Source organism: Anser anser, assembly GCF_964211835.1.
Source record: "Anser anser genome assembly, chromosome: 2".
Taxonomy (NCBI): Eukaryota; Metazoa; Chordata; class Aves; order Anseriformes; family Anatidae; genus Anser; species Anser anser.
The window spans coordinates 19,544,600-19,569,416 of NC_139721.1; the positions used below are offsets into that span (position 1 = coordinate 19,544,600).

General features: G+C 41.1%; 1 protein-coding gene across 1 annotated transcript in view; it reads left to right on the forward strand.

Moving 5' to 3' along the window:
• The window catches only part of ABRA (actin binding Rho activating protein), a 47,296-nt gene that overhangs the window by 298 nt on the left and 22,181 nt on the right, over positions 1–24,817 (forward strand). The window contains exon 1 of the mRNA XM_083826459.1: positions 1–14,518. This exon is cut by the window's left edge and continues 298 nt beyond it. The gene's annotated coding sequence lies outside the window, so the exon portion shown is untranslated. The remainder of the gene's footprint in view (positions 14,519–24,817) is intronic.

The following is a 24,817-nucleotide window of genomic DNA, read 5'->3' on the forward strand; positions in this document are numbered from 1 at the left end:
TTTCTCCCTTGTGAAAGCGGCACCACAGGGCATTCAGTCTGCTTCCAAGTCTCAAGCATCTGATCTGTTGGGTAAGGAGACTTGCCATTCTGTTGTGCCAATACTTGCTAAAAGAGACTTCCAGTGATACCCTCAGCAGCATAAAAATTTAATTATGCTTTTTTATCTAGATTCTGAGACATAATTACTGAATGTATAAATACAGATACTTCCCTTGAAGGCCTCTTCCTGGGTAGCATGATCAGGGTGCACTTTCTCAGATATCAGTGTATCTATCATTAGAACACAGTTGCGTCTACTACTACTACTCCAGCTGTCCATATGGGCATTTCTATTATGAAAACATGGGAGACAAATCACAATATAGGAAAAAGAAGCTAGTAGAAGACATGTTTCTAGGTTCATCATTAATTTTCAGCCATGGTCTATCTGTGCGCATTGTACAGATATAGATTAATATATATATATATATAAAATCTTTTGAACTTGAGATCAAATTTAAACTATTTACAGTTATCAGTGACACAAAAGGCTTATCCACATGACCTTTATTAACAGTTATATGTAAAATCGAAACATCATAATGCTGATGGTCAGTGAGCAACATCTCCAAGCATCTGAAAGGCAACAATCTATAATTCTACTGCATGGATATCAATCAAAGACAACACAAAGAAAAGAAGAAACATTTTTTATCTGAGAGTACTATTTTAGGCCTTCTATATCTATCTTTTGAATTTGTATCTGCTTTTGGAAGGCAGAACTGATTAAGTTTGCTCTTGCTCAGCTTTAAGCAATAGACTCCTGACTTTTCCAATTCCCTCAGCTTTTCCAGAGCTTCACTTTTAACACACCATGTTGCTTAAAAGCAAGTGCTTCTTTTCAAGTCATATTGTAATACAAGTGAAAGAGCAGTCAAAGGTCCAATACAATATATATATATATATATATGCTTAATAAATCAAAAGACTTTGTAGGTAAATGGAAGGAAGTTTCTTCTCTTTGTTCACATACAAAGATCCTACAATAGAAAAATGGTTTTCACACAACAGAAAAATGGTTTTCACACCCTAACTTTTTTAAATTTTGGAATTGCCACAAACTTTTCTGATCTAAAATATTTATAGAACAAATGCAGTAAACTCCAGAAGAAAGAGTTCTTACACATCCAAGTTGGTGAACAACTTCCGTATGTTGACTTAGTTTTTCCTAACATGAACACCACAATCACACCACAATCTTTAACCACAGACTAATTTAAACTATAGATATGCACTGCAAACCTGCAAACCATGGTCCAAACCTACCATGGATTTCTAGTGAGAAAACACAACATTTCATAATTTGCTATTAAGGGATTGATGGATTTCCCATATTTCATTTGAGAGGGATGTCAACTCATTTCTGGTAATTTGTTCTTTTTCAGTTCTAGGAATTTCATCTACATCTGACAGCCGCTTCTGATAACTTCACTCAGTTAAGACTTATTGAATTCTGTTAAAAAGCTCACAGCAAAAACTGCATTGTAAATCTGAAGTGGAACAGGAGAAAAAATATTTTTTCCTTTACATCTAAGAAAAACAAACACCACTACTTTGCAAACCATTTTGCAGTTGCAGATGTTTTTCACAGAAGAGTGAAAAATATTGTTGTAATTTAAAAAGCTGGTCCGGACTTCAGTTGTAGAAAACACAATCCCACAGGTACTGCACTTAATCCGCTGATTGCATCCCCTCAAGGAGTTCTCCCTCCCACCTCCCACCTACTCATTCACATACCCCTCCACCCCTAGCAAAGAGGTCTTGTTCATTTATGGCCAGATAGACATTACATATTAAGTAGCCTTAAGTATCTCATCTCAAGTGAAAAAGTCGACTCATGCCAAACCCATACTGAGGCAATGGCAGGGAAACATTATCTCTAAGCATGCATTTTATTCTAGAGCTTCAGGTCAGAAGTTCTAAAGAAATCTTCATACTTATTAGTATCAAATTTCCTCAAGTCTCTTTCTGAGATAGATATCTCAATGTTTTAAGGGATTTGGGGAAAAAAACAAACAAACAAACAAAAAAAAACCTTTTGAATCCTTTGGAAGGAGCAAAATTTAGTTCAAAAATTGCCTAGAGGGAACTGCTAACCAGTTCAAAAGTCACCTTCAGAAAAGTTGAAATGAAGTTTTCTTCTTCTAACATTACTTATCTGTTATATTGTGGTCCAATATCCCACTGGATAGTACTGTTCTACTGCAGATTGGTCTGACAAGTGAACAAGATCCCTGGTTTCATCCACCTTTAATAGACAAGAAGATTGAAAAGTGTCTGTCGCTGTTTCGTTAAAAAGCCCATTCCTTTGGGCAAAGCATTTTTTTCCCCCATGGAAAAGGAGAACAATTTCCCATCTGATCTATCCTTTGAAATTGTGCCAATTGCTTTTAAACTCTCTTAGACATGAACCCAACCTAGGAAACATTATTGTTTAATCTTAGGTGGACAACGTAGCAGGGAAGAAACGAATTCTTTATTTCTTAACTGGACTTTCATAGCCACAGTGACTTTTATTTGAAAGCCCATTAAAGCTATAGCTATTTGAAAGAAATAATCCCAACATGCAAACTGCTTTGGGTCAGATGTTAGCTCTTCATTCCAGATTAAGGTACACCACCTTGTCGGAGGCTTTTGTATAATTATGCTGTTACACAAGTCTAGCTCTCCCCAGCCATGCCTGCCTTGGTGAGTCTGCACAAAACCAAAGTATTTTACATCGGGATGAAACACAAAGTCCAGGGTCCACCTAATCACTCAGCATCAAGGAGCAAAAAAGAGATCTGCTTCAGTCATGTCCAACTCAGAAAAGCTCACACTATGAAAATATATAGAAAAGTTCACACCATAAAGCTAATGGTACTAAAGCAAATTTATCCTTCCATTTCTAGATACTGCTGTTTTATCATCCTAACACAGAAAGAACTAGCGAGCAACTAACTTGTGAAGGAAACCATGTGGGTTTGACATTTCCATGCACTGATGCTTGCCAGAAGATGAGTCTAGCAGAAGGCCTGGGAGTCAGATATCCCCCTTGCTGTTTCCTATTGTTCACAGAGTGAGGCGTTGCTACACCAGCTATTTTCCTTTTGCATCATCTTCTGTTACAGAGTCTTTCCAAAAAAGTTACTGCATTTCTTAAGAGTCTCAGGTGGGACTACCTTGCTTCTCAGGCTGTAGCTTTAAGAGCCATTGCATTGGGTACAGATTTAATCATTCCAGTCTCTAGACTGTCCCATAATGCTTATTCCTGCTATTCTACTTCCGTCATGCCAGCAGGAAGTATCATTTGTTCGACCATTTAATGAACCAGATTGATAAAAAAATGATTGTGGTTTTTACAGCAGGCATAACTGGAGCAGCAGGAAGCTAAGACAGGTGCAGAACTAACAGCTGGGGGTGAACTGAGGATGAAAATTAACACAAATCAGATCTTTTTCTTTAATGAGTTAGCTTGTGCAAACAACCTGTGAGTGCAGGCTGTGGAAAAGCTGATGGGAAAACTTCAAAAAGGAGACATCCTGGTGTAGAGTTCAGGTTTACAGATTGTTCAACAACAATTTTTGCAGCGCAGCTGAGGGAAGAGTGAGCTGTGACATAGAATGGGCATCAGGGACTGAGGATGGGGACAAGGAGGCAGGAGGAAAGGATTTCCTAAACCAGTGTCTGCTAAGGCCTGTGCAGCACTGAACTTCACCCTATGCAATATTTTCTACTTTGGCTCTTCCCCATCCAGCATTAGGTGCTCAGGAATGACACAGGACTCTGTACCTGGGGCTGAGTTGACAGCACCAGGTGGCCCAAACCTCCACACCACGAGGCCTGTTCGCAGCCCCCCAGGGAGCACAGCCCCAGCAGCCTGATGTCCACACGTTCCAGAGCTCCCACCGCCACCGCTGTGACTGTCTGTCATGGACAGTGGTCTCCGGGCCAGTGCAGCAATCCTCTCAGGCTCTTCAGAGACTTTGGCAAGTTCAGAACTCGGTCCCCACCAGAGTTTATACTTTTATGCAGAACACCTTCAGTCAGAGAATATCTGTGTTGTCATTGTAGATGCCTATCTTCCCCCTGTCAGGTCAGTTCCTATGTCTATATACAGCTCTCCTACGCATAGGGAGAAACACTTTGTTGTGACAGGGCATTCCATCCTTGCAAAGCCAGCAGCTGACTGTGCTCCCACCAGTACTTGCATAATTGGCCTGCTAGAAGAGAAGACATCCTGACTGGCACTGCGAGTACAGTGAAACTGCCAAAATAGATTGATCCCAAGAAGAGGTGTAATTCTTTGGTAATTCAAAAGCTATTAAAAGCTGTTTGAAAAATCACAGAAAGCAAGGGCAACTTGCAGCATAGAAAGGAGATTTTTGAATATTGGAGTTGAGGAGAAAAGACTGAAGGAATCATAGAATCATAGAATAGTTTGGGTTGGAAGGGACCTTAGAAATCATTCCATCTGAATAGGAGAAAGCAATTCTCTGCTGTGGGGGTCACAGAGCACTGGAACAGGTTGCCCTGAGAGGCTGTGGAGTCTCCTTCTCTGGAGATATACAAAACCTGCCTGGGTGCCATCCTGTGCAATGTGCTCTAGAGGACCCTGCTCGGCAGGGGGCTTGGACTGGATGATCTTTAGAGGTCCCTTCCAACCTCAATATGATTCTGTGATCATGTAGTTCCAACTCCCCTGCCATGGGCAGGGACACCTTCCACTAGATCAGGTTGCCCAAAGCCCCATCCAGCCTGGCCTCGAACACTTCCAGGGATGGGTCATTCACAGCTTCTCTTGGCAACCTGTTCCAATGTCTCATAAAGGAAGCAATTTTGTTCATATCCGTATTCTTCTGCACTGCTAAGAGCTCCGAACTAACTTGTCAGTGTTCCCACTACTCTCCAGTTCTGTTATAATCCACATTACTTCATATAGTAAAGGATATATGTAGATAACAGCCCAAGAAAAGCAGTGTTTTCAGCTGTGAGTGCTGGGCCTGGTTTACAAGCAGACAGATGAGTTTCCTTTCCCTTTCAGGTGGTCCAGGTGTGGGCTGGGGGAGCCATAAGGGGTACTGGTAGTCATAGGCTGGCTAGGAGATGTAAACCAATTGAAATCCATCTTAATTCCCAAAACTGAGGTAGCACTACAAAGTACTCTGCCTAACAAGGAGCTTGCCTTTTTACTTCTGTAATCCACATAAGGCAGTGGTTTATAAACTTCTTGGCATTAGTGCCAATGATCATTATTTCAAAATGTCAAGAATACTATTTAAAGTCTTTCTGTCCTTAATGCCCCCCTTCCTTGCTTTTCTTTTCCTTGCATTCTTGTGAAATTGAATGGGAACCTAAAATCAGTTCCAGTTCACCTCCTCCTGTGACAGTTTTTCCATAATAATGCATCAGAATGCCACAATCTGTCTTTTAGGATGTTTACTAGAGGCCTAGGCAACATTAACTCAATAGTAGGACTGGAAGGAAATGAAAGCAGAAATAGGGAAAAAGGCAACAGTCAGATAACAGGTTCTTAGCCAAAATGTCAAACTAATGCAGTTAATGTCACTGTCTTTGTTTGTTTGTTTGTTTGTTTGTTTTATGTTTTCTGAGTGTTATTGAACTAGTTCATATGGCTCAGCCAAGACATGGAAATAAAAGTCTTTGGTGAGCTATAAAGATGCTTACTAAGCAACAGAAATGACTATGCAATAAATTGGCACGCAGCCCACAGAAGTGAAAAGCTCCAGTCAGGTAGGCATTTATGTACTCATTTGTAATTTTAGATATTTTTAAAAGTATTTTGTCATTTTATGTCACAGCAAGAGTAAACAGCACTTTATTAAGAGTGGCTTCTCATACTCCCAAACCAATAAAAGCTCCTACAGGAGCAAAAATAACCTGTTTGATCTTCTTGATAAACATAGCTCAAACACAAAAATACTGTAGTCTTCACCCTAGTGTAAGGGTAGGAAAACCACGGGATTTCAACCTGGAAGGCAAAGGCACAAGGCATATCCCCTCAGGGATGGACTTGGAAAACAAACAGATACACACGTATATGACACCAAATCCTAACTTCAAAGATTTTCAGTTCCTACTCTACACATATTTGAAGAAAGAAGGAAGGAAAAATTCATTTTCTTGTTCTGCTTTTAGTGTATCCTTCCTTCAAAATACACTTATCAGTCTATGTAAACAATCTTCACGGCCTCAAGTCCTAAGAAACATGAGTTTCCTTTTCCAGAAGCTCCCACATCTGCCAACCCCCAGGTAACCCAGAGAAGCTTGGCCAACTCCAGCCCTCTTATACCTCTGGCGATCCCAGAAAATCTGTTGGCAAGTCCAGACTCCTGCTCTGCTTTTAAACTTGTCTTGGAACTCTTGAAAGACCAGCACCTTCTGTCCTAAACTGTTTCCTTATGAAAACCACAACTCTCATATGTATGCTTATTATTTTTTGAGGGAAACACATACACACATGCACATATGCATGTTAAAAATTTCCGTGAACTTATTATTTGTACAAAAGCTGAGTTCTCCTACATCATTGTAACTGTACATTATTTAGAGGATGTCACTGGCTTCATTTTTCCCTTCACCATTCTGTGCAAGGAGCAGCACTGAGCTCTTTCCATTATCCTACTCTTTTTCTTATGAGAAAAAATAAAGAATTGCTAAATACAGTTTTAAAATTCAAATTACCATCTCATTTCAATTTTTCTGCCAGCAAACAAAGCTTTGGCCATATCCACAGGGACCACACCTTCTAAATATCTTTCATTGTTCTGCAGTCCTTATGAGTTATATTCAAGAATAATTTTTAACCTTGCCATACAATTATTAAAGAGATTAATTATGCAAGAGATGTCTTTTTTTTTTTTAGGAAAACTTAGACAAAAAATGCACCACATAGCTGAGACAGTCAAGTCTACTGACAGTAGCAGTAGACACTGGGCTCTGAATGTAAAGGAGGGTGAAGTTTTGTTATTCTGGGCATGCCCTGCTGTACTGTAAATTTAGGTGATTTCTGAGGGAAAACAACAATTTTTACACAACCTACAGCAACATACCTGTACTGTCCAACCAGTATTAAAAGTTTGTTAAATGGAACTACTTCTACAAACAATCATAGGGGAGTGTCTAAGAAACTGTAATGAAATAATCTGTAGCTGAGAAGAATAATACAACTAGTAACAGTAGTGAAATACTTTGCACTGAGATTTTTGCAAGCATTCCATAATGAATTATAAGAACTAGAAAATATTCCAGTTCCAGTTATTTCAAATTTGTCAGGCCATTGTAGCAAATGTGCAAGATCTTAGCATATTAAATGCATGAATTTGGATGTCTCTTGTTGAAGCTGCTTAGAGCAGGACAGATACATTCATTACCAGCAAAGTGTAAGAGCCTTAAAAAAAAATAAAAAAATGATGAAGGAAGCCAAAGAAAGAATTTAAAACGAGTTTTCTAGGATTAAACCAAATAATGTCTGCAGTCATAAAAGATGTTTATTGCAAACACCTCTTTGGGGCCACAATACTTTGCAGTAAGAAACTGATAATTCTCCACTGCAGCTATGGTTGTGATTTAATCACACTGACACTAGTCTATTCAGCACCCAGCTGCAGTCTGCACTGCAGCCTCAACTTAAAAGGAAAATAATCCTGACCCTTCTTGACTAATATGGCCTCTGTTCCTCTCACCAAATGAAATAAATGCTACGCTCAAAGGAATGTGATCTTCTCCATACAAATCTGAGGTGTGTACAGAACTCTGTACATGGTGGCAGTGCTGGTTGGCCTCATGAGACTTGAGGAACAGTGAGTACATTTGCTACCAAGATAGAAATAATAATTACAACAAAGAAACACAAAGTATTATCTTCTTGCTGCCAGCTGTGTACAGGTAGTAATAATGCTATGTGTGATAGTTATTGAAGGATTTTTCTCCAGCTTTCTAGAGGGATACTAGATTCAGTCTTGAAAAAGCGGATGGATGGCAATTTGAATACTAAAGGAAGAATGTATTTTTTTCTAATCCTTGCATGTAATAAATTAGGATTGCATGTTATTTTAATCCCATGGGAAACATGATCCATTGCATTCACATTTTCAAAATTATGCTCACAAAGAGCCAACTCTGCAGCTTAAGAAAACTGTTTGCTGCAAACAAGGACACACATCCAAATCCCAGGGCTGGTAGAAGTTAGATAACATGATCTGGGGTAAGATGAATAATCTTGATTTATGCCACAGAAATGTTATGAGCTGACAAAGGTAGCATTAATCACTTTGAAGAAAGTGTGTTAAGCCTTTCTAGATATCCCTATGCAACATCACTCTAACTTGTGTGTATAAAAAAAGCACTGAAACAGAGATATACTAGGAGACTCCATCTTCCCAATTTATCTCATCATCAATTTAGTGATTCGGCATCAGTGGCTCTACCCAAAAAAGTTAAGCACACATCTTCCCCAGTGTAAGTGATCACAAAGCAATTTGTTCCATTTTAGTAGAGCATATCAGGGAACTAATGGAGGGAAGACTCAAAGTACTGAGTAGCTACCCACTGAGCTGAAGTCAGGAGTATCTTAAGTGCTCAGGCTCTTTGAAAATAAGGCCAGCATGATTTAATGGCTTTAATATTTGTTGAAAAGTCCTTACATCTCATCTTAAAATTATACTTGACAGCAGAATTCTAAATGTCACCATGAGGAAACTTTATCTTTTGATTATTAATATAATAATCTTTTGGGCTTTTTCTTAATAAGTTTCTTACTGAGTTGCCTGAGGAATATCCTGACACATTGCAAGATACAGTGCAGTGCTACTGTATTTAATTACTAGTGCAGAACCCAGAGTCCCAAGGAAAGAATTAAACTGGATGAAGTATGAAGGATTCATTTTCCCAACAAAATAACTCCTAAGTCACTATTGGATATGGATACAAAGATTTATTTTAGTGAAGTGAACTCCATGAGCTGTCATTCCTTTATAGTCAGGAACTCGGGTGATTTTTAACAGTGGTAAAATTGTCCTGCTGAGCTACCTGTCCCTTTTTCCAGCTCATGCTTAATGCAAGTGCTTTTTAAAGCATGTTGAAATCTTAGTTATGGAAAGGGAGGAATAAAAATTATGAGCGACCTTGGGAAACTGCAAGGTTATCAGGGAAGAGAGGAAATTGTAAGGTTATCATTATTTTTGAAAGATCTGGCCAAAAAATTACAACCCCAGTTATTGTTTCTCTACTAGGAATGCAGATCTGCTAGAACTGCTAGATCTTTCTACCTTCTCACATTACTTATTTTAATGTTTGCTACTTTGCCTATTATGACATAGTAGACTTAATTCATTCATGTTTTGAAAACATTTCCTTCTTATATGTATTACTGTTCATAATGTTCATAGTGGTTTCTTCAGTACTGAAAGGTTTGGTGTTTTTTTTTGTTTGTTGGCTTTTGGTTTTTTTTTTGGGTGGGAGGAGGTTGTTTTTTTCGGTTGGTTGGTTGTTTTGTTTTGTTTTGTTTTTGTCCATTCATCTGCCCTTTTTCAAATGGCACATAATATGAATGCAGAGCACCTGAAAACTTGTCACAGATTACAACGTGAAGTTCAGGCCATAGTTTACAACAACAGTTTGTTCCTGCTGGCTAGGCTCTTCTGATCCATTGAGGTAACTTCACAAAAAGACACAAATATTTAGGTGAGTCAAAATAAATTTCCTTTATTCTCTTCCAGACATGCAAGTGAAGATATTAACAGCATTCCATAAACTCAGATAGACTGGCTACATCTGCTTCTAGAACTGAATTTAAATCGCATAGCTTGATTACACAAACTTTACATTTAAAAGTGTAGATGTTTCTGGTATGTGGTCAGGATTGCAATTGGAGTGTTCCTTGATTCATGTGTGTAAGAATTAGCATACAAGCAAATGGAATAATATACAGATGTAAAGCAGATTTGCATTTGCCTGCATGCTGAGAGCTTCTCTATGGTTTTGAGTACAGGTCACATTGAGCACAGCAATGAAAGTTGCCTAATGACACAGTAGAAACTACTTTTAGTTCTAGCCTGAAATATTTCTTTAATGCCCACACTAAGGGTAACTTACTCTGTTATCCTGAAATTTGGAAACTGAGACATGAGTTTCATTCTTATAACACTGAAGAAATCAGAAAATGGAATCACAGACTAGCAAGGATTATTAATATATTTATCTAAAGATGGTACAGAAGAACAAGTCCGATATATGTGATTAAAAAGGAGAAAGCAGATCTCATTTTCCTGCCCCCAAAAGCGTTTGTGTCTGAATGTGTTCTCTTACCCAAAAAATCTTTTGAAGGGATGAATAATAAAAGAAATAAAGGGGTTAACATATATAAGTTCATTGAGGACTGACAGTGCCACATCGCACCTGTATCTTTCTTTGCTGATTTTCTTGGCAAAGAAAATGCAAAGATCTGATCTATCAGGACTTCAGTGAATATGATACACTATGACATGAGACATTAAAAGACAATAAAAAGTGGAAACTAATAAGAGTTATGAAAGGCTGAAAACAGCTGTAGGTAGTGCTGAAAGATGAAATATCAGTCATGGAGAAGACAAGGAACTACAATGCAGCCCTGCAAGGCTTGGTTCTGTGAGGAGTTTCACTAAAGATTTTGGCACAAAAAGTAGTGTGCTAGTAACACTTGTAAATGACATCTAGCTGGAAAGCAACACTGAAAGAGATCAAAATATCATATAAGAACTAGTGATCACTAGCATTGTAAGGTTGTGAGGAACAGTACTCGGGACTGGATGAAATTCCAAGTCCATGCTCATATACATAAAGACTGGTAAAAACTTCAGGTATAAACTGGGACAGTTTCACTGTATGAAATGAGATGCAGTGAGACACTGTCAGGCAATGACAACATGAGTAAGTGTTTTCAAATTTTATACTCTAAATGTGAACTTCCAACATAGATTTCAGGCAATTATTTCCAACAGAGGGTTCATTAATGCCATTTCATAAGGTACCGATGAGATGTGAAGGGCAACTCTGTCTGACAGGAGGATAAATGCTTGCAAGCCCTGAATAGACAGAAAGAGCAGATTCTAGCTAGGGCTGCGTAGAGCCTTTTTGTAAGGCACAGAGAAACTGGGTCCTTTCCCACTGTGTTGTTGTCTGCCTAGCAAAACAAAGTTCCCTTGTAAAAAGTTATCATAGTTGATCATATTTTACACGGTTGAGGTGGCTGGCGTCCAGAGTTCTCATTAATACATGTAGGATTTACTGAAGATAGTTATTTGCTTGTACTGAGACAGTTGTGGGTCTCAGCTGAATTACAGGAAATTACAGGGCAAAGGTAGGAAGTTTGATTCTCTTTTCTGCTTATCATTTGTTAGAAAGGAGGGGTAGAAAAGCCAAACAATCACTGATGAAAGTAAAGTCAGAAGAACAGTACCAGTGGTTCCTCTCTGGTCTTCATCTCAGCAGTCTTACACGAAACATCAGGTCTCATTGTGAGTTGAGATGACTAAGTTCTAGATTGCCCATAATTACTCAGGGCAAGATCTTCAGAAAGGTCAATTTTAACAAGAAATATAATGCCTTAAGTCCCTAACTCAGCTGGGTGTCCTCCCAAGTACCAGTTTAACAGCAGATAGCTGGAATGGTTTCCACAAGCCCAAGAATAAGGGACAATTCTGTTTATTCAGTTGCAACACAGGCAGTTGGGTAAGAACAAAGACTGCAATAAGTATCATGCTTAAACTTCAAACTAGTAAAAGCAATGAGATTCCACAAGAGGTAGCTGATTTAGAAGCCCAACTGCTTAGGTTAGGATTTAACCAACAACTGAAGTAGGCTTTTCCCTCAATCTCCTTAGCAGTAAGACCGTAGAGCTAACCTTTAACAATACTGTTTTTCAAATGTCAATGCCCACCAGTAAAGTTACTAATTTCTTCTATTAACTAACTATTACAGCTCTTATTTTTTTCTGATGCTTACAGACCTCATGGATATGTTTCTAACCAGAAAACAGCATAGTCTGCTAATGACAAAAAACTGTATTGTGGTTTAGCCCCAGCAGGCAGCTCAGCACCACACAGCTGCTCACTCACTCTCCACAGGTGGGATGGCGGAGGGAATATGAAAGGTAAAAATGAGAGAACTCAAGGTTTGAGATAAGGGCGGTTTACTAGGTAAAGCAAAAGCTACGTGTACAAGCAAAGCAAAGCCAGGAATTAATCTGCTGCTTCCCGTCAGCAGGCAGGTGTTCAGGCACTCTCAGGAAAGCAGGGCTCACCATGTGTGATGGTTCCTTGGGAAGACAAACACCATCACTCTGGACAACGCCCCCCCACCCCCTCCTTCTTTACCGCAGCTTTTATTGCTGAGCATGATGCCACAGGGCATGAGACATCCCCTTGGTCAGTCTGGGTCACCTGTCCTGGCTGTGTCCCTGTATTGAGTTTACATGGCAAGGTTTTGGAAGCAGGCAGCTGCAACGGTGCCTCTGTGAGAAGAATCCAGGAGCTGCCCCATGTTAGATAAGCGGACCTCTGCTGGCCAGAGCCGAGCCAATAAATAACGTTATTTGCGCCTCTGTGAGAGCATACTTAAGAAAGGGGAAAAAAAATATGCTGGGCAACAGCAGCTGGGAGAGAGGAGTGAGAAGCAGCCCTGCAGACCCCAGGTCAGTGCAGCAGGAGGGCGGGAGGTGCTCCAGGCAGGCAGCAGCAGTTCCCCTGCGGCCTGTGGAGAGGCCCCAGGTGGAGCAGGCTGTCCCCCTGCAGCCCACGGGTCCCACACGGAGCAGATCTCCACGCTGCAGCCCGTGGAGGAGCCCCCGGTGGAGCAGGTGGATGTGGCCTGGAGGAGGCTGCGGCCCATGGAGAGCCCCCGCAGGAGCAGGCCCCGGGCCGGAGCTGCAGCCCGTGGAGAGGAGCCCACGCAGGAGCAGGGGTCTGGGGGGAGCTGCCGCCCGTGGGGGACCTGTGCTGGAGCAGTTTGCTCCTGGGGGATGGACCCCGCGGTACGGAGCCGTGTGGGAGCAGTTCCTGAAGAGCTGCTGCCTGTGGGCAGCCCCCGCAGGCTCAGTTCGGGAAGGACGGCATCCCGTGGGAGGGACCCCACGGGGAGCAGGGGCAGAGAGGGACTGTGAGGGAGAGGCAGAGATGAAGCATCAGGGGCTGACCGCAGCCCCCATTCCCCGTTCCCCTGCACCGTTCAGGGGGAAGGAGGTAGAAGAGGGTGGATGGGGGGAAGAAACTTTTAGTTTTTGTTTCGTTTTGTTTTTGGTTGGTTGGTTGCTTTTTTGTTTTGTTTTGTTTGTTTGTTTATAATTTCTCACTGCTCTAGTTTGTTAGTAACACATAATAAATTATAGTAATCTCCCTATGCTGAGTCTGTTTTGCCCCTGACGATAATTGTTGTGATCTTTCTCTCCTCATCTCAACCCTTGAGCCCTTTTCATCATATTTTCTCCCCCTTTCCCTTTGAGGAGGGGGTGTGAGAGAGCAGCTCTGGTGGAGCTCAGCTGCCCAGCTGAGTAAAACCACCACATTCCCTCCAGCTCCTGGTGCACCCCCAGGCCCCTTGCTGGAAGGGCAGTACAAGGAGCTGGAAAGTCCTTGGCTCTGTGTGAGCACTGCTCTGCAACAACTGCAATCATTGGTGTGTTGTCACCACTGTTTTCATCAAAAATCCAAAACACTGCATTGTGTGAAACCCTACAAGGGAAATTAACTCTGTCGCAGCCAAAACCATGACAATTATGTGTACCAAATCTGAATATCTCTAAGGAGCACAGATGCATGAAATGCTAAGATGAATGTCATCTCCATACTCCTTCACAATACTTAGCTTTGTATTCAAAATATCAGTGGGCTTACCTTGAAATACTAGTGGGGGTTTTCTGACAAATTCAGACACAAAGCCCAGGTGGCGTTACCATCCTATATCTTTCTGCTTATGATCAGGGACTCCATTACTCTGCCCCATGAGAAAGGTTTTTTTGCTTGGGTGTCACATACACTCCATTTTCTCACAAAGTCTTCCTGTCCTTGAGCTTGGTTATAACTGATAATTCTCTAATAACAAAAGCTGAAGTAAGGATAGTGCTATACTTCCTGCTGCGGCCTCTGTGGCTGGAAAAGATGTCAATTTCATTCCCGTGCAATGTAGCAGGGGATGATCCTTGGCTAAACAAATCAGGGATATTTTCTCTTACATGCCAGTGACAATGCTGATATCATCTCTCATCTGAGATCTGTATGGATGTAATAAATTCTGGATAGAACATCTGGGATTGCCTCTTTTGGTGTCACTGTATATCTCACTGTGTTCACTGGTGCAGACAGGGAATGCAGCCAGTGCTAGTGCACACAGGGTGAGTTACTCTGTGGATGATGCAATGATGGACAGTGCCTGCCTGCCTATAGCAGGACTCCAGAAACAGAGCATCCTGCTTTCCATGTCTGAGGTAACCAGAAGGAGGGCAGGTGAGAGTTTTGCCTACACTCTTGTTCATCTGGATGTGCTCATAACTTGTGACTCTAGCTTCCATATTAAATCCTGCTTGTGGTATTCAGGAAGGAAAGGGTGGGGAAGGCAGGGGGGCTGAAGAAGCATTCATGTGCTTTCCATACTGGCAAGGACATTCCTTTTCCTGGTTGTGCTTAGCATCATAATATAACCTTAACAAAAGAAACAGAGAATCCAGCTCTTACAAAGAACCTGCCATGAGGCCTAAGAGGAAGACTCCTGCTAATATCTGATTCGTTAGCATCATGTAACATCATGTAACCTTGTTTGTGGTTATCATTTTTTATATTAAAAAAAAATATATACACAAAAATATTTGTTGTGTGCAGGGCTGGTGTTCTGGGTGTGAGATATCCTGTTCCTTGTCAGTCAGCCCTGGTAGCTGGTACAAAGACAAAGAACAGGTCACTGCTCCCACTGCCTTGGCATCCTCTCAACAAACTTGCAGCACTGCCAAAGCAAGAAAAACACATTTCATGGACAAGTGACTCATTTATATTAGTGAAAAAAACAAATGAAAAGAAAGAATGGAAGTAGTAACTACAAAGGAAATCATCTTTACTAAAGAGTTTCTGAAGACACAATACTTGAAAACTTTTTATAATGTTAGCCTTCTTTAGTGCAGTCTCAGTTCTCCACACAAGATGGCAGCTCTTCTTTCCTTCTGGCTATCTGTTCCTTAGCACACACAAAGCATCTGCCTTTCACCCTGATACTGCAAGTGCTGCTGCAACACCAGTGTAACCAAACTAGGCCCACATCAGTAACTTCCAAAACATCATTTCAAACAGTACAGTGCAGTTTGTCACGAGCAGCAATATTTTACTGAATACTTCATTTTTTATGGTTCCAGTAAGTTTGTAATTGGTTTGTATGGCATTTTAGAGTTTTTGAGGCTTGAAACTGCCATGTAAATGGAAAAACAGAAACACTCTTGTTTCAGTTCAGTTTACAGGCTATTCACATGCACATAAGTATATGTAAATCTATGATGAAACTTTTGGCACCCTGGCTGCAGTGTCATTTGGAGAAGTGCAAAGTTATTTGAATACCACGTTTGTTTTAGGACCCTAAAAATGTGAGAGTATTTCAGACCAGACAACAAAGAACTTGGCACAGTGTACAAATGCCCCTGTACACTCAGAAACTATCAAGTGGATCTTACAAATAATGGTTAGTAATTACCTGTCATTAAGAATGCCAACTTGCCAGTACCAGTAATTGTTTCATTTCAAAAGATAATGGTGAATAAATTTAAATGTACGGCTTCTGCACTGTTGATGCTCTTGGCACCTAGGGTAGGCTGTAGGATACCTCACCCTGCAGTGACCAGCCCCACTGGCTGGTGCTGAGGGGGTGGATCACTGTTCCATCTTCACTGGCATGGCCTGTCCCTCTTTAAGAGCCTCAAAGAGTTGCTGAAGCACCAAAGATCCTACTTATGGTCCCTCAAGTGTGCTGAGGGGAGACATCCTCTAGTTTTGCACCATGAACATGGAATGATGTAGACTTCGTCCAATAAATGTTTATTCAAAAGTTACTCATCTCCTCTAGAGGCTCAACAATGCAGAGGCTGAAAAGCAGCAGCAGAGGCATGACAACAGGGCTAGCCCACCCTCCCCACCCCAATTTCCCCCAGTACCCTGAATTTTGTGAGCGCAGGAGACCAGCAGGTGTCAGCAAGACCTTGGGAATGGGATGGCCCCTCATCCAGGACTCGGAAAGAGGCAAAACCTGCTCACAGGTAGAAAAAGGACTTTTTAGGTAGGAGGTTAAAAGAGTGAATGATCCCTTTCCTTCCGCTGACTTCAGAAAATGATCAAGCAAGGGATGAAATCAGACCTGCTTATGTGGTCAGATCTGCCCACAGGGTGTTGGGGCTCTGCAGGGCCCCTGCTTTCCCTCACTGCACGATGGCTGACAGGTTCATCCAGGCAGCCCCAGCATTTCTCTGGGGAATGCATGGAGAGGAGAAAGGGTTTTAACAGAGCAGCTGAGTGCTGCAGGTCTGTGGACTGCCTGGCATGCTTTGAGCCCAAGACCAGATCCAGTCATGCTGTAAGTGATGAGGTGCCAGGAGGGGAAAAAGCAGCCAGGGAAGAGGGATGCTCGTGCTGCTCTACTGAACACCAAAACTGCCTTAACTCTCCTTTATACCTCCCCAGTCAGTCCGTGCCTGCAAACCTCATGGCAAATATGAGCCAATTAATTGAAAGTGACTTATTTCTCAATTAAGGTGGAAATTAATTTGTTTTTCATCTCTTGAAAGAGTGTTTGAGAGCTGAAAAACACGCACAATTACCACGGAATCTAACATGTGGCAAACTTTCAAAGGTATAAACTAATAACAAGTGACAAAAGGGTTCATTTTTTTCTTCCAAACTAGGGAAAGATCCTAGGGGTGCCTCAGTACCACAAAGCAGTGATGCTACCCACCAGCAACTGCAGTGTATTAGTAGCTCATCGTGAAAATCCATCTCAGTACCTCCCAAAATTCTCATTCTAATTTAAATCAGGTCTTTTTATCATTAAAAATTTTGATTTGTTTTCCCTTTTTTTTTTTTTCTCTCTCTCTCCTTTTTTTTTTTTTTAATTTCTTTTTCTTTTATACAGAAATATAGCAAGGCAGCAGTGCAATCACTTTAAGTAAAAAAAAATAAAAAATAAAAATTACTATTAACTTGGATCTCAACCACCCCCCAAAACACATGTTTAGCTTTACTGTAAGTAGTCTAAAATTACATCTCAAGGAAAGGTTGGGAAAAACATAAGAATGACAAAAACATTTCTGTAACAAAAATCTTAGGTTATGAACACAGAAATAAAAATGTTTTTCCTGAAACATTTTGAGCTGACATTTAGGGATTAACTTTTCATGTTAGAAGAGGGTAAGTGTAATGAGATTTCCCAGAAGCTCTTTTAGAAGACTAAGTAGGGGTAGAGTGCAAGTGGTGCCACATCACTTCTCATTAGGATTCCCAGGATGCTGGTGAGCCAGTCTGACTCCATATGTATCCTGTAACCAGGGCTTGGCGAAAAATGTCCCACAACTTGTGTAATTGCTTTGGGAAAGGAAAAGCGTTTCCTTATATCAACTACTTTAACCAAATCATAAGTTATTCACAGTCTATGCATATATATATATTTTTACCCTTTTTCATAGTTTTACAGGAACTTTTGTTTGTCACCAAATAGTAAAAAAAAAAAAAAAAAAAAAAGTTTATAAAATTTAGTAACCCTGCCAGTAGGATGAAGTTCTGAGTGCACAATGATTTTCATTGACAAATAGTAATCTGGTGGAAAAAAAAAAAAATCCTCACGGAATTAACATAAATATCTTAAAGTACAAGAAGGTTCTTGTAAAAATGGTGCAGGCAGTTTTCATTTAAAGATGTGTCTCAGGGTGTGTTAGGATCCATTTCCCAAGATAACTGTATGAAGTTTAAGGTAACATTGATTTGTTTGTTTGTTTCTTTGTTTTAATGCTAGAGTTGAAGACTCTATAAATAGCAACATTACGAATTAGAAACACAAGCCTGCTACTTCTGGAGAAGGTCATGCAGTCAGTATGGAAATGTGCAGGGACTCAAGCAGAAGCTGAAAATACCCCTTGATCTCAGGGGGGTTGCACATTCCCAAAAGAGTCTCAACAAACCTGAGGCACTTTTGGGCTGCAGCCCACCTCTGCAGCAACCTAATGTGCCCACACCTCTGTTTCACTCTTGCTTCTGCTGGTTTTGAGTCTTCCTGGATGCTAAGACAATGTGACCATGCCACCCATCTTTTCCTTCCCTTGGTAGGAGACCCCAGCCAAAGAAAAAAATATACGTGCTTCTGTTTTGTGTGTGGCAGGATGGCACACAAGATATTTGTAGGAGGGTTTTCAAATATTTTGGAGGCACTCCTGTCTGATTCCACTGCTTCTGGGTCTTGGGGGTTCTGCCTCCAGCAAGGCTTTCTCCCCAACTGCCTTCACCACTCTGAAGCTTTCCTCCCCATCTCCCCCAGCTATTGAGCCTCTGCGTATGGAAATGAGCCAGAGCTGAAAAAGGAGATGAGGTCTGTTGCTACCCATCCGTGAACTTTTCACGGTCCCTCTACCGACCTTTAAAAAAAACTATCAAAGAAACAAGCTGCATTGCAAAAAGCCTTTCCACACCAGGCAGAGAGAAGCTATGTGCTCATCTGGGCGTCAGAAGAAGATTCAGGGCTGTCCGTGTAGCACATCTCCCCATTCACACTCGCAGCTCAACATAAGCAGAGCCCGATGGCTGCCCTCACTTCCACACTCCCTTCTGCTGGCAGCAGAAGGAAGAAACCTCTGAAAGAGCCAGCTGAAACTTCACCTGGGAGAGGTGCTAGCCTAAATACTGGCCCATGCTCCAGGAGAGGACACTGTCCCTGTCCTGACTCAAAGCCCCTGTCACTGGGGTGATTCTTCCCTGGAAAATTTCACATAGGTGCACCAGCGTGATAGCTACACACACACACAGAAGACAGCCGTAAGAATTAGTTTAACACATCTAGAACACTTTTTTGCTCTCTTTCCTTGCGAACAGCTGGATTGGGTTTGCTGGGACTTTCCAAATAAGGCCCCCAAAGGAAATGTCATACTGAACAGGGGGTTGCCACTGGAAATGTTGAGTAATACAAAAGAGGGCGACCAACACTACCAAAAAAAAAAAAAAAAAAAAAAGTGATCATTTCTGATCCAAGTTTATAGAAATACTTCAAAAATAATTGCTCCTTCATTTACTTGACAAGCCAGGTTCAAAATTCTGTTTCCCTGGCAACAGCTGAGGACATTAAACTGCGCAATGAATGTGCCCAGGGAAGAAAATAAATGGGAATGGAAAATTACTCCAGAAAGTTAGTTAAAAGGTTTTGCAGAGAGAAGGAGAAATAAGAATAGGCAAGCAGTCACACATCAGTAACCCTAAAGATGAAATATTTCATCATTCTAAGTTATGCAGGAAATCAAAAGCTGAAGCTGGTAGTTGCTGCTGTTGCTTTTATCATTACTGTTTGCTGCAGTTAGTGATATGTGCCAAAAACTGTTTTGGCTGCTTCTAAGAGACAAAAGAGACTGCACACTGCATGCTTTCCTCCTTAAGCCCTGCTAGCCAAGGCAGCATTGCAGGAGCTGCGCTAGGTAGCCATCCACAGAAGTGTCCACTGGTGCTGGTTGTTGAAAGAAGACCTAAATCTACGTGCAGGGCTGAAGTACCCTGGGTAGCCGTTTGTGGGACACCAAAGCCAATGATGAGGGAAGATGGTGAGGGCCTCAGGTTCCCACTCTGTATGTCAGCACAGTGCCCCGTGCACCCACGGAGGGAGGGAAGGCGAGCCGTGCCTCAATGCCCAGTGGCGAGGCTGCACTGGATGCTACTGCCTAGCCAGAACAAGCCCTGGCCCCTGACCAGCAGCTCTCCTTGCTACTGCAGAGCATTTAACAGGCAATATCCCAGTAAAGCCATTGCCAAGCACCCCACAGCAGGGTGAAATGTTTGGCAGCACAATTTGCGCAGACAGGCACTGCTAGCAGTGTGACCTTTTCCAGTTTTCATTCCTAATATTTATAGCCCCAAATTTATTCGCGTTCCCCTTCACCTGAATTCTCATCAGAGGACTGGCATAGTTTGCTCACTGAAATACTTCTGGAAAGTCACAGAACATCAATTAAGGGCTTTCAAAAATTATTGTGTACCTTCCAAGTGTGAACAACTTCAGAAGGAAATGAGCAGGATCCAGCCTACTCTCTGCTCAAGTGACAGGAGCAAGTTCTTTCCACAGGGAACCACAGTTCTGTACTAAATAATACACTAGATTTTCCCCTACTATTTGAGGTGTACCAAGAGGAGAATATTATCACAGAGCAGTGGTACACATCCTGACTATGCCTCTAATCATTATCTGCAAAGACAGTGCTGAAAGAATGTGACTTGTTTAAGAATCAGAGACCACCTGTGGCACATGTAAGATGGCTTGTGTTCATCAGCCTCAGTGCTGAGCTCCTCCAGCTGAATAAAACATAAAAGAAGAATCTAAAATTGTGACAAATTATCAAGTATTTATTGAGACATTTATTGTGTTTGTAGCCTGTTTTTTTCTTGATCAATTTAGAAGCTTCATTCCATGTTTTATAAATTAAACATCTTTTCTAGCCTTATTTCACGTAAATAGTGATTTTAAAGCGATCTGGCAAATTTACTGCCCCTTCCCTCAGGGAACTGTGAAGGTGCTAAACATAAACTAGATTACGCTCAGCATCAGCCACTTGCCTCAGCCACGGGAGACTCCCTCTGTCCGCAGGGCATCCTCCACTACCCTGGTTGAGGGCTGACAACATCGATTGTCAGGTTTCTGGTGAAATATCTCCTCTACAACTGCCAGCCACTTGATAAAATGCAGGAAAGTGAAAACTGCCACAGCAAGGAACAAGTGACTCTATGTATTTTCATGTTAGTAGTCCAGTGCTATTAATCATGGTGGAGGGGGTGCAGCTAATACCTCCTGGGCAACTGTCTTCAGCTGTGACATTTTATCAAACTCTTTTAGGTTATGCTCAGTGGGAGCCAGTATGAAGAAACAAGTACTACACAAATTGCAAGATCTTCATTGATCTGTTTGAAGCTTCTTCCAAGAGAAGTTCCTGTAGCTGCACATGCCCTCCCTCTATGAAAATTAGACAAAGGAGATCAAATCTGGTGCCTGAAAAGAAAGACCAGAGCCCTAGTTTTTTTTGGGAAAAAAAAAATGAAACTCATGGAAAAAAAAAAATCTTCAAAAGAGTAAAAAGAGCAGTTCTAAGGATCAGCTTGGGAAGCCAGTCAGGTGGTACCAGCTGAGTATTTGACCTTGTTGTTGATGTCAAACTGCCTCAGTCATCAAATCTTCAGCCTTAATATGATTTCAGGATGTTAGAACTAGAAAGGATAGGCTGCAGCTGGTGCTCTCAATGCTGAGTTATGTGACATTGACGGAAAAACAGCAGCTTGTTCCAGCCACCAGCTTCAGTCGCTGAAAACAGCAATGCAGCAACAAGTACCATTAAGGTAGCATGGCCATGACCAAATCTGCCCAGGGGTACAATTTCACAGTTATCACAAGAGGTGAAGTCATCCTCTGCCTTCAGCAAAACAATTGGTGTCTTCTCCTAGGAAGCATGTCTTCTTCTAGGAAGCAGATTGAGAGGTTTTCCACTTTTAACAGCCCTGGGTGATTGCTAGTTGGCCAAGTTCTGCCCTTAGTTGCAAATCAATGTTGACAGTTCCACCAAATTGATCATGCTTCCTTGACTTGTGCTTTTTAAACTTTAAAGGTTGCTTAGGAAAGCAGTTTAGGTAAGCTAGCACTGTATATGGGACAGCAAAACACGAAGTCATTTGAGGGGGAAGGTGACAAGCCTTATCCTTTGCTCTTCTGGAAGTCTGTTTCGCAGACAGAATAGCCCCAGGAAATTCTTCTTCCTCCCACACATCATTACTACCACAGAAGTTTTCCATGTACCAAGGAAATGATTTTTTCAGTGGTGATCTTCATCCTAGAGCTTTACGCGATCTTTTAAAACACAAAACAAAACAAACAAACAAAAAACAACAACATACATTTTACTGTTACCAAGATAAGAACAACATCTCCAATGTTACTTCTTTTCTGTGGAAAGTCACTGTGGAGAAAGAGGAGAGATTTGAGGTGCTTGCAAAAACATTTGGTGTTGGTAAGCTGTGCAGCATTGCTTTCTGCTGGCTAAAGCTTCCTAAATATGCATTGTTGTACATGTCCATTAATGTCATCCAGCTCATCAATATGCATAGAGGCTTAACTGAGGAAAAAAATGTGTCCATCATACTGGAAGACAAGTGGTAGAAAACTTATTTTATACAGGCTGAGAGAGAAGGTTTTTATTGTTTAAGGAGTCTTCACAAGTTGCTTTCCCCAGTATGGCGATAAACAGCTATGGGAGGAGAGGGGGAATGATAACATGATAGCCAACACCAGCCATGGCTTTCACAGCCTTCAGCTGCCAACGTGCAGCCATGGCCTTCATCCTTTCACCTCACAGATTCATACAGACTTTGGTAGCCTCTGGGAGAAAAAAAGAGAGAGAGAGACTTACAGAATATGGCAGTAGGAAGAAGACAAAGCCTAATGGCAAACATTCCTTTCTTAACCTTTTGGGGACCCCCAAGAAGAATCTATCAGATTTTAGTACATTTCTTAGGTCTTACTGTTTTTCTGTGGTCTGCAGAGAGGTCTAAGAGCTGAGGATCAGTTCCTGCACAGCATCTGTTTCCAACAGGGGACCATCCATCATTGACTCTAAAATTATTTCCATTCCTTGTCATGGCCTGAATCCATGTTGTGACTGATCTGAAGTGTTACCTTCAATTAGAGAAACTTGTAAATGATCTTAGCATTTTCTTTGTGATTGCTGGGGAATGGAAGATTTCGGACTCCATAGCTGTGCTAGGTGGCATTTCTTCAGGGTTGGTCCCATTATGATGTGTAAGCAACAGCAATAGGAAAGTTCTCCCTGAATGTCGTCGTGCGTATTTTAATTAAATGTGTCAGCAGTTCTCCATGATTCTCCCATTAACCAAAAGATTATGGAACAGAGTCACAGAGTTTGGGTCAAGGTGACATTAAGATAGTCTTTCATCATGTTACATAGTGTTTGCTTTAAATAAATGCTTTGTGCATTCAGAAGACTGTAGGGCCAGTTTCCTTTCCAACTAAAATGCAATTAAGAAATGTGCTGATGCTTAGCATTTACAACCTGATGTATTTGATAGGAAATTTAAAGCTGAAAGTTGTATTTAAACAAAACAAAAATATTCCCCCTTTATATTTGATGCTGATTCTTTCTATAAACTTTTTACGCTATCATCTTTGCTCAAAGGACTATTGCAGAATAGTCCAGAGATGCACTATATTAAATGGAATTGCCAGTAAAAAACATAGAGGGAACCAGCAAGGTGCAATAAAATGAAAAAAATCAATATCAAACTTGACCATATAACTACATAAAATCTAAGTTAACCATTACAACACTAATACACACTCCACTATGAAGTTTGAGTTACTCTAAGACTAATTCAAGACTGGTGAAAAACCACCCTGTCTAGTCAATAAGACATGAAAAAGACAACAACAAGACAAACCCCTTAGTCTACACAGTAATTGGACAGCCTGATTTCAGTGTCACGAACATTTGAGTTCACAGAGCTGCATTACACCATGTCAAGATGAAAAAGACAAAGGCCGGAGATGTGTGTGGAAATGAAGTCCCACTATAAGTTTCTATAGAAACACATTAATAGGCTATTTCCAGAATTTCAGGGAGAATGCAGAGATGCTGAGGTCTCAAAGGGCCTGACAACTCCTGACTGCAATTCTCATCAGCTTTGTTTTGGCAAGACAAAATCTGGTCAGCGTGGTCATGACAGTTAAGGGGTTGGCAGCGAGTCGGGCAAGCACTGCAGTAACTTAGTTCAGCAGCCACATTGGGAGATACGTGGCAGAGCAGGGGGAGAAAATAAGCAATTTCCTTGTTAGGTGTAGAAAAAATAAAGTCTTCTGCTTTACTTCCAAAATGAAAAACTGACAGAGGAAGGAGAAGTATTTTATTAATTATTCAAAAAAGGGGTGTGGGTGTGGGTGGGTGTTGTTTTTTGTTTCACAGCAGATATGAGGTTACATGTAATATTACATACAGTAAATACTGAAACAAAATACTAGAAAATGAAATACAATATTTTTCATTTTTAAGCACTGAATAGGAAATATGTTGAAATTTTAAAAAACATTTTCATTTTTTCCTTACAAAAACTGAGGGTATCAGGTGAGCAGGTGGAAGGCAGGGTCCTTCTGATCTGGCAACAAAAGATGAAGTTTTGAAGATTCCTGATGTTCTGTCAGGTTTACTTATTTTTATTATTTTATTTTGAAATGGAGCTATTTTCAAGAAACATTTGATTTTGAGGTAATTTTATATTCTATTAGAGAAAGTTCCCTATGTAAATTTTTCCAGCAGTCTCAAAAAACTGTGACATGGAAATAACGGCTTTTGCTGAAGTTGTGCAGTCAAGATCAGTATTAGGAGTACTTGACAAACGTAAAAGACATGCTGCTTCTGTATCTCTGCCCCTCTTGCCCCAGGCATTTGTCTCAACCCAAAATCTTTGTCCCATCTTACCCCACACAGAAACCTCCCCTCATTCCCTGCACAGGGCAGAAAGTGCTTTGTAACAAGC